Source organism: Crinia signifera, chromosome 7 (genome assembly GCF_055691185.1).
Source record: "Crinia signifera chromosome 7, ASM5569118v1, whole genome shotgun sequence".
NCBI lineage: Eukaryota > Metazoa > Chordata > Amphibia > Anura > Myobatrachidae > Crinia > Crinia signifera.
Window position 1 is genome coordinate 17958925 of NC_139223.1, and position 9126 is coordinate 17968050.

Here is a 9126-nt window from a genome sequence, read left to right on the forward strand (position 1 = left end):
TTAAAATAAATGGCACAAAAGTAGTTTGATGTTTTAAAATGTAGTGTGATCCTTGGACTGGTTTGGTTCCAGGGAAATTAGTAATTTAGTCACACATTTAATTTGTCATTCAAGCACTGATGTTATCAGAGGTATGATTACCAATGATTATAGGCAGTGAAATGATTTGATTCCCCTAAATATGAACACTTAATAGCATCAGGTAATACACCTAGTATTGATGGTATGGGGAAAAGGAAAAAAGATGTCACAGCCTCTATATATGTTAATAACTTCTTTAATAGACACTCTCTCTGGCAGTCATGTTACAGGCGTTTGTTTAATACGGCGGCTTATACCCCTAATTTTAATATTGCCACACCTGGGCTTCCCCAGGGGTCTCCCACCTGAGTACTGTCCTGGCCCTCCACTGCTTGGCTTCCAAGTTCGGGGAGGGTTTGGGCAGACCAGTGGGGTATGGTGGCAGTATATTGGGGTTGGTATCTGATCACAAATAGCCTGTTGGGCTGCAAAGGGAGGTGGCTCAGCAGGCGCAGCACATGAGTCACACTGTCACTGAAGAAAAATTATTATATATATCTATGTTAAATTTATGGTGGTTGTGCTGATAATAATGAAAAAAGAGGGGAGTTAGTTACTGAGTGCTATAACTGCTGGGGAGTAGAAAAAATCAGAAAAGAGCAACATTGTGTGTTTACACAGACATTAGTTAGTAACAAACTTATCACTGAATAATACTCTTCTGAAGGAGACAGTCAGCATCAGAAATGGTGGCACAATTAGTAATTAACAATTAGGTTGTCATCAAGTATTTAAGCAGCTGATGAGAGATAGTAGCGTCAAGCAGACATTAATCAATTCCTGTATTTCACTGGATACATTAGATCTCCATGGGATACAAGGTAACAAGGTAACTGTGTCTGATCACTCATCTATAATGATTGCAAGTTGCTTTTTGTAGCGATGTACAAGATGTGATGACAAACACTCTGTGCACGATATGAGGATTGCTGATCTCAATCTGATTGGGGTTACAGATAGTACAAAACCCAGTTTAGTCAAGAAAAAGGGGGCTCATGAATAATTGGTAAAGCACATCTCCAAGGGGAGATGATCACAGTTTGGACAGGTATAACGGGCACATCTCCAAGGGGAGATGATCACAATTTGGACCGGTATAGCTGACAATACAGGGAGCGCTAACCGACTGCTTGCTGCAGTAGCGGTGCGCTTATCTGACCTGATGCCGCTGCCTGAGTTAGCGGCTTGACGGAGATAGGGATCCTGGGTGGTCGCGTTGGCTGGCGGCGAAGTTGTGAGCAGAGACCGGCCGGATACTCTGCGCCGGAGCTGGGCGCGTGGAAGTCTGGATACCTGATCTCTCGCTGTCTGAGCCGGAGCTCCCTGGGGAGTGTGTCAGCGGCGGCGTGTGAACGCTGAGAGTTGCTGCCGGTATTGGGTTGACGGTCAGAGAGGTGAGAGGCTGGACATCGGGGCTGTGGACACGTGTTTCGCCTATAGGGCTTCTTCCTGCAGTGCCATGGCACTGCAGGAAGAAGCCCTATAGGCGAAACACGTGTCCACAGCCCCGATGTCCAGCCTCTCACCTCTCTGACCGTCAACCCAATACCGGCAGCAACTCTCAGCGTTCACACGCCGCCGCTGACACACTCCCCAGGGAGCTCCGGCTCAGACAGCGAGAGATCAGGTATCCAGACTTCCACGCGCCCAGCTCCGGCGCAGAGTATCCGGCCGGTCTCTGCTCACAACTTCGCCGCCAGCCAACGCGACCACCCAGGATCCCTATCTCCGTCAAGCCGCTAACTCAGGCAGCGGCATCAGGTCAGATAAGCGCACCGCTACTGCAGCAAGCAGTCGGTTAGCGCTCCCTGTATTGTCAGCTATACCGGTCCAAATTGTGATCATCTCCCCTTGGAGATGTGCCCGTTATACCTGTCCAAACTGTGATCATCTCCCCTTGGAGATGTGCTTTACCAATTATTCATGAGCCCCCTTTTTCTTGACTAAACTGGGTTTTGTACTATCTGTAACCCCAATCAGATTGAGATCAGCAATCCTCATATCGTGCACAGAGTGTTTGTCATCACATCTTGTACATCGCTACAAAAAGCAACTTGCAATCATTATAGATGAGTGATCAGACACAGTTACCTTGTTACCTTGTATCCCATGGAGATCTAATGTATCCAGTGAAATACAGGAATTGATTAATGTCTGCTTGACGCTACTATCTCTCATCAGCTGCTTAAATACTTGATGACAACCTAATTGTTAATTACTAATTGTGCCACCATTTCTGATGCTGACTGTCTCCTTCAGAAGAGTATTATTCAGTGATAAGTTTGTTACTAACTAATGTCTGTGTAAACACACAATGTTGCTCTTTTCTGATTTTTTCTACTCCCCAGCAGTTATAGCACTCAGTAACTAACTCCCCTCTTTTTTCATTATTATCAGCACAACCACCATAAATTTAACATAGATATATATAATAATTTTTCTTCAGTGACAGTGTGACTCATGTGCTGCGCCTGCTGAGCCACCTCCCTTTGCAGCCCAACAGGCTATTTGTGATCAGATACCAACCCCAATATACTGCCACCATACCCCACTGGTCTGCCCAAACCCTCCCCGAACTTGGAAGCCAAGCAGTGGAGGGCCAGGACAGTACTCAGGTGGGAGACCCCTGGGGAAGCCCAGGTGTGGCAATATTAAAATTAGGGGTATAAGCCGCCGTATTAAACAAACGCCTGTAACATGACTGCCAGAGAGAGTGTCTATTAAAGAAGTTATTAACATATATAGAGGCTGTGACATCTTTTTTTCTTTTTCCCCATACCATCAATACTAGGTGTATTACCTTATGCTATTAAGCACAATACTGTTCATACTTAGGGGAATCGAATCATTTCACTGCCTATAATCATTGGTAATCATACCTCTGATAACATCAGTGCTTGAATGACAAATTAAATGTGTGACTAAATTACTAATTTCCCTGGAACCAAACCAGTCCAAGGATCACACTACATTTTAAAACATCAAACTACTTTTGTGCCATTTATTTTAAATAAAGTCTAAATAAAAGCTATGTTTTAATAATATCATACTACATCTTTAACAAATGAGTGCGCCCAAAAAGCGTTTTTTTCTTTCTTTTGTCGGACTCTCTTTCTGACAAAAAAACCCCCAGTGTTTACCATTGATTCTAAACGCTGGGCGCACCGCCAACCAAGTAACTACCAGAATTTATCAAGTATAGTAGTTCATTAAGTTGGTATCAAAATCACTACACAGATTACAAGTCTGTGCGGATCTTCAACCCCCTTCTTACCATGTTGATCTTTTCCAAGTGTCGACCTAAGCCCTGTTGAACTTCAGTGGTCGACCCAATGACCCATACGCGTTTTGCCGGTGTGCTTACACTCTATGTGGGAGGTGTGCCTATACTCTATGGGGGGGATGTGTGTCTATACTCTATGTGGGAGGTGCGCTTACACTCTATGTGGGAGGTGTGCCTATACTCTATGGGGGGGATGTGTGCCTATACTCTATGTGGGAGGTGTGTCTATACTCTATGTGGGAGGTGTGCCTATACTCTATGTGGGAGGTGTGCCTATACTCTATGGGGGAGGTGTGTCTATACTCTATGTGGGAGGTGTGCCTATACTCTATGGGGGAGGTGTGCCTATACTCTATGTGGGAGGTGTGCCTATACTCTATGGGGGGGATGTGTGTCTATACTCTATGTGGGAGGTGTGCCTATACTCTACGGGGGGATGTGTGTCTATACTCTATGTGGGAGGTGTGCCTATACTCTATGTGGGAGGTGTGCCTACACTCTATGTGGGATGTGTGTCTATACTCTATGTGGGATGTGTGTCTATACTCTATGTGGGAGGTGTGCCTATACTCTATGTGGGAGGTGTACCTATACTCTATGTGGGAGGTGTGCCTATACTCTACGGGGGGATGTGTGTCTATACTCTATGTGGGAGGTGTGCCTATACTCTATGTGGGGATGTGTGCCTATACTCTATGTGGGAGGTGTGCCTATACTCTATGGGGGGATGTGTGTCTATACTCTATGTGGGAGGTGTACCTATACTCTATGTGGGATGTGTGCCTATACTCTATGTGGGAGGTGTGCCTATACTCTATGGGGGGGATGTGTGTCTATACTCTATGTGGGAGGTGTGCCTATACTCTATGTGGGGATGTGTGCCTATACTCTATGTGGGAGGTGTGCCTATACTCTATGGGGGGGGATGTGTGTCTATACTCTATTACACCTGTTCTCAAACTCGGTCCTCAGGACCCCACACGGAGCATGTTCTCCAGGTCTCCTCACAGAATCACAAGTAAGATAATTAGCTGCACCTGTGGATCTTTTACATTGTGTCAATGAGTAATGAGTGCACCTGTGCACCTGCCGGGTGACCTGGAAAATGTGAGCTGTGTGGGGTCCCGAGGACCAGGTTTGAGAACCCCTGCTCTATTGCATTTTATTATTTTTAAAGTTTATCCTTAACCCCTTATAAAAAAAAGGAAATCTCATTAAATAAGCCATTCATTCAAAAAAAAAAAAAAAACACTTTTATCACCACCCGACACCCAGGTGAAAAAAATGACGAGAAATTGACCAATTTTAGACGACTATTAAAAGGCGTAAAACTTATCACCAAACATTTGAATACGAAGCCCATTAAAATTTACTGTGAAGTAAAAGATGTTTATATAGAACAAGGGCCGCATAGGCTCGAGTGTATTTAAGAGCCTGTGAATTTGTGATTGTTAAATAAAGCTATTGAAAGATAGGATAAGGCCATAGGAAATCTCAGGTGAGTGGCAGTTAGATCTGCCAATCAGGTAGCATTGGGGAGGTAGCTTAGAGAGGGGTATATATAGGCAAGTGGATAGGAAGGGCCTGGTCCCTTGCCTGTGCGCTCAGTCTCTCTCCACGCTGCTTCCCTTCCCCAGAACTACAACTCCCGGCATACCTTGCGCTGCTCGGCCTGAGAAGCGCTTCTGGAAGAGAGCAGCCAATTAGCCGCGAGATGCCGGTGAGTGGCAGTTGCCTCAGCCAATGAGCGGGGAACGTGTTAGGCGGGGACTATAAAACGAAAGCGATGGCGGATCTTGGATCAGTAACAGTAGTTGATGTGAGTATAGAGCGGCCGAATAGCGGGGTGGAGGGTATGATACTAATAAGGGGGGCAGGTGCTGGTATAATATCGCTGGTGGGGGCACTGGCGTCTATCCTGCAGGTGGCGGTGCCATAGGCCCTGTGCAGAGCAGTGGGGTAAGTGGCCAGGATGTCGGGGTGCAGCCCTCCCCCTGTGGTCGCTGAGGCAGAGCTTATGGCTGACCTTCTCTGTTCCTCAGGTGTGGTGGAATGACCAGTGCTGGCTTGTCCTGTTATAGAGCCCATGCTGGGACTTGTGGTTCTACCACACACTGCATGCCCAGGTTGGCCAATCTAGTGTCTCCTCAAGGACTTCCTCTTTGAGTCTGGATCAGTCTGGAAGCAGAACAGATAAATCTGGAAGCAGAAGCAGATAAGTTATTCTCAATTGCTCACATTCTCTCTCATTCCTCCCTGTACAGCTTGCTTTTTCTGTCTGTGTACCTTATCTGCTCCCTCTTGCACAAATTACCCTGTCCTGTATCACAGCCACATGTAGACAGTGTCAGGGCTGGGGATTTCCATGCTGGCAGTGGTGATACTACAGCACCACCTGCTGGTGCCCTGGTTACTAGGTTTGATTTCACCTGTGGCATTTAATATGGGGGGGTGTCTTTGAGGCACAAGGCCTTCTGTCTGTGGGCTCCCTGCCTCACTTGGGATGGTGCAGCCATGCCTGTTACAGTTGGCCACCATTTCTGCCCTCCCTGTTAGCTAAAACAGTGGTGAGAGCTGCTCAATGAAACTAGTAATGCCCCCCACCCCCCCCCCAGGTGTGCTCAGCACACCAAAGGGCATTAGTGATAAGATATGAAAAACCAACATAATAGAGGGTCATTCAGAGATCTTAGTTACATATTTTTGCAGAAGATATGATAAGCTTCCAGGCCTCGTCACGGCTTCTCTGATGCCGGAAGTCCTACACTGGATATAATTGTCTTACTGTAAGGCTACATGATAACAGCACTTAGGCTGGCTCTCAACTCAGATATACTATCAGGAGTTACCCCTAAATCCTCCTTGTAGCACTACAGGAACCAGCATGCCCTCCAAGGATTACTCCATGTGGCCTCCCTGTTCATAGCTGGGCCCCAGTCTGAGCAGCCTTGCTTACAGGGCCTTATGCCTCTTAATTTTACCACGAGTTTACCAGTAATGTTTTTGTTGCTGGTGGGTCACCAGTTGGCAGAATATATGGTTGTTTACCTCACCTCTGACCGCTGGGCACCTAGTTGTTTATACTGGCCTGCAGTAGTTTGGTTTCCGGGCTTTTCCATTGCAGCAGGCTGCATATCAGAAATACGCCCCTGTACGTACCTGTGTGGGCTGGCACATCCCCGCTGCAGTCCCTCGTTTGGTAGTCTGGCGCATTCTTAAGCTTTTCTGGGCTAGTTTCCCTTCAGCTAAGGTCTCCACACATTCCCCTAGTTTCCCAATGTGCCCCCCCTGAGGGCCGTGGGTCCCAGGGTGTTTAGCGCTGTGATGTCTCATGCCTGTGTTTTTCTTTTAAGGTCACAGTTGGTGCAGATCGTATTTCCTCTGCGGCTGAGCTGTCACCAATGGATGTTGCTCCGATGGTGCACTCTGCTGATGCTGGGTTGGGCATGTGAGGGTGCAGACAAGCAGAGGCACCTCCTCGAATCACCCGGGAAAGGAGGGTACCAGCCACGCAGTCGGCGGCACTTCTACATGCTTCGGTCTCAGGCACCCCAGAAGCGGACCCGGCCGGGGCAGGACCATCCCAGGGAGCCGGGACTGTGGCAGCCGGTGGTCCGTCTGGTACTGAGCCGGCTGTGCATAGAGGATCCATAGCGGGATCCAGCAGTTCTTCACGGAGGAGTTCGATCGCGGCGACCAAGGTGGTTCCAGCATCCAAGCGGCCCATTAATCGCCTGGTGCCATCCACTTCTGGCAGAAACACGCCTCCTCCGGACCAGGTCGATTCCGGCAGCACGGCTCAGTTGGAGGGGAATTCAGTGCCTGCCGTGTCGGAAGCTGCATATACCCGGGTGACGTCAGCAGTCGAACAGGGTGTGGGGTCCACAGATGGTGAGAACACTGATACATCTTTGTGTGAATCTTCCTCTTACCACTTAACAGCTAGTAGTGGGGAGGAGGGGCCATCGGAGTGATCGCGCAAGCTTGCTAAATTGGTTGCGCACGCAGTAGCAAAGCGGGTTAAGAGTCCTAAGCGTAAGGACAAGTCACCTGCAAAGGCTCCCCCGGGTGGGGACATGGTCCACTGCTCTAACACCACTGTGTGCCGGGGTTTGCGCAAAGGGGTGAAGGACCGGATCAGGAAGGGCAAGTTTGTGGACCTCATTACCCTTACTGCAGATATGAAAAAGGACTTCGATAAGGCTATGAAGTCCTCAGCCAATGGGGAGCTCGCCTTTCATAATTGGCTGAAAGGTTTCCTAATTTTTGCCTCTTGCTATCTTAGCACTAGGCCTGGGGAGCATTTGAATGTTATCCGTTACCTGTTCTTGGTCAAAGAGGATTTTCTGAAAGTCGGCAACCCTGCACTAGCATCACATTATTTCTAATACATTTAGATTAACAAACACAACATTTCAATTAGGCAACTGACGCATGCGTTTCGCTGACTAGATCAGCTTTGTCAAGGCCAACCTGATTGCCCCAGCTAGCTTATATTTATTCAGTAAGGGTCTACCAATGGGAGTCCTGTCTTTGTGTCATGTGTATCAGGTATCCAATCACGGATCTGTGGTACCTCCCCTTGGGTTTAATGCATTCCTATCATGGAGCTGACGTTTTGAGGTCATGTGATCGGGCGTCCGCATCACGTGGTCGGCGTCCGGCATCCCATGGTCAGGCTTCTCTGACATAATCGGGCTAATGATCATGTGACCGCCCGGCGTCCTCCTATCTTCTGAGTATCCTACGTGCGGTCATGTGATGTGGTCATGTGCCGCATCACATGATTGTGTCTCATCCAATCACGGCGATCCACCATTGTTTACCAGAAAGTCACTGTGTTTAATGTCCCGCAGCCCCAACCCCGGCCCGGGAATATTAAACGATAAAATAATAAAGGTTACTTTTTATGATTCCTCATTTTTCTAGTGCGTTCTCCACATAGCAGTCCCTTTTTTCTCTTGTTCTAAAAAAATCAGCAAAGAACCCTGAGCAAGGCGATGCTGGGGCTGGCAGCAAGTAAGCACCTTCCCCCATAGTGGTAGACGAACTGTCTCGCTGGTTGGCCCCTTACCCTCATAGGGACGAGGCTCAATTTTTGTTAATTGGTTTCCAGTTGCACATCCCCGACTCAGTCTTATTGGTATCCCATAGGAACCTGAAGTCGGCAAGCGATTTCCCTGGGGTGGTAAGACAGAAAGTGCTAGCTGAATTGGAATTGGGCAGGATGGCCGGTCCATTTCGGGCCGACCCCTTGCCCCGCATGTGTTTTTCCCCCTTGGGTGTGGTACCCAAGAAGACTCCGGGGAAGTATAGGTTGATTCAGCACCTGTCTTACCCCCACGGGCACTCCATCAACGACGCCATCCCAGATGACCAGTGCAGCGTGCATTATCAGCTCTTTGATGAAGTGCTGGGTTTGGTTAAGGGTTTTGGTCAGGGTGCCCTCATGGCGAAGCTGGACATAGAGTCCGCTTGCCGCCTGCTCCCGCTTCACCCAGACTCTTTCCGCTTCATGGGTTTCAGACTTGATGGGGGCATTTTCATAGACATGGGGTGTTCAGTCTCCTGCTCCTACTTTGAGAAATGTAGTACCTTCTTACACTGGTGCATTCAGGAGGGTACTGGCTGCAGAGGTGTGGCACATTATTTAGATGACTCTCTCTTTGTGGGGCCAGGAGACGACGGCACCTGTGCACACATTTTAGCTGGTGCGGTAGATATACTCGGATCCTTAGGGGTCCCCATAGCTGCAGACAAAA

The 9126-nt window shown here is 48.2% G+C and overlaps 2 pseudogenes; one reads left to right on the forward strand and one right to left on the reverse strand.

The window, feature by feature from the left end:
• Positions 1–349: 349 nt before the first annotated feature.
• LOC146025356 (5S ribosomal RNA) lies at positions 350–468 on the reverse strand (annotated as a pseudogene).
• Positions 469–2614: 2146 nt separating this feature from the next.
• Positions 2615–2733, forward strand: LOC146025357 (5S ribosomal RNA; annotated as a pseudogene).
• Positions 2734–9126: the final 6393 nt, after the last annotated feature.